Raw genomic sequence first — 1705 nt, 5'->3', positions numbered from 1 at the left:
CATAGAGGATCCTGCTGTGATGTATGTCAGAGAGTGTTTTGCCTGTGTTCTCCTCTAGGAGTTTTATAGTTTCTGATCTTACGTTTAGATCTTTAATATAAGTTTTCTTAAAGTAGAAGATTTCAGTCAATCTGGTAAAACAACAGCAACAACAAAAAGTTTACTGGAGAGGTTTTTTTTTTTGGGGGGGTGATAAACAGATAATTGCTTCTTTCCAGTACTGGTAAACATCATGGTAACAGACCGGGACCTCCCAACATGGATCAGCACACATCTGCAATGAACGCATTATATGAAACCACAAGCAAGATGCCTCTTTCCAATGGCACCGAGTTTCACCCCTCCTCCTTCCTGTTGCTGGGAATCCCAGGACTGAGAAACATTCACATCTGGATTGGCTTTCCTTTTTGTGCTGTGTATCTGATCACACTCATAGGCAACTTCACCATCCTGTTTGTCATTCAGACTGAGCACAACATTCACCAGCCTATGTTCTGCTTCCTGGCTATTCTGGCTACCATTGACGTGGGGCTGTCCACAGCCACCATCCCTAAGATGCTGGGCATATTCTGGTTCAGCTGCATGGAGATAATTTTTGATGTCTGACTCACTCAAATGTTTTTCATTCACATCTTTACTGACATGGAGTCCTTCTTGCCATGACTTATGGTCGTTATGTAGCTATTTGTAACCTTCATTACACCATTTCTGACGGGGCTTCCCTGGTGGCTCAGTCAGTAAAGCATCTGCCTATAATGCAGGAGACCTGAGTTCAATCCCTGGGTTGGGAAGATCCCCTGGAGAAGGAAATGGCAACTCACTCCAGTACTCTTGCCTGGAAAATTCCATGGATGGAGGAGACTGGTAGACTCTGGTCCATGGGGTTGCAAATAGTCGGACATGACTGAGCACCTTCACTTGTTCACTTGTTCATTACAGCACAATCCTTACTAACATGATAGTATCTCTTATTGGTTTGGGGGTGATAGGGAGATCAGTCCTCTGTGTATTTCCTTTTGTATTCCTCATCTTGCAACTGCCCTTTTGTGGACACCAAGTCATCCCCCACATGTACTGTGAGAACATGGGTCTTGTTCATCTGGCCTGTGCAAGGATCAGGGTCAACATCATATATGGTCTGGGGACCATTGCTCTCCTGGGATTTGACATAATGGCCATTGCTCTCTCCTATGTTCAAATTCTTCATGCTGTTTTCCATCTCTCCTCCTGTGAGGTCAGACTCAAGTCTCTCAGCACCCGTGGTTCCCATGTATGCATAAGTCTAACCTTTTATACCCCAACCCTCTTCTCTTTTATGACACATTGGTTTGGCTGAAATGTTCCCTGCTACATCCATATTCTTCTGGCCAATCTCTATGTGGTTATTCCATCAATGCTTAACCCTGTCATCTATGGAGTTAGGACCAAGCAGATTCATGAAAGAGTGCTCAGAATATTCATCCCAAAATAAATAGCAAATGAATACCTCCAGTTTTGGTCCAAAAGATTAAATGTTAACATGTATACATCTGAGAAATGAAGAGAGGCCTTGAAAATGGCAAATAGGTGCAGCCATGATTACTTACTGGAAAGGATGTCTTTTAAATGTGGATCTCATCTATTTAGGGAGTGAGACAATAACCTTTGAATTCTAAATAGTGTGAGTGAGTGAACATTCTATATGATTATTGGAAGGTGGACAAGA

The 1705-nt window shown here is 42.8% G+C and overlaps 1 pseudogene; it reads left to right on the top strand.

Annotated features, from left to right (window-relative positions):
• Positions 1 to 309: 309 nt before the first annotated feature.
• Positions 310 to 1471, top strand: LOC104983707 (annotated as a pseudogene).
• Positions 1472 to 1705: the final 234 nt, after the last annotated feature.

This window comes from Bison bison, unplaced genomic scaffold (genome assembly GCF_000754665.1).
Source record: "Bison bison bison isolate TAMUID 2011002044 unplaced genomic scaffold, Bison_UMD1.0 scf7180017863264, whole genome shotgun sequence".
NCBI lineage: Eukaryota > Metazoa > Chordata > Mammalia > Artiodactyla > Bovidae > Bison > Bison bison.
The sequence above is the reverse complement of the archived record's forward strand: the minus strand, read 5'-3'. Positions and strand labels throughout refer to the sequence as shown.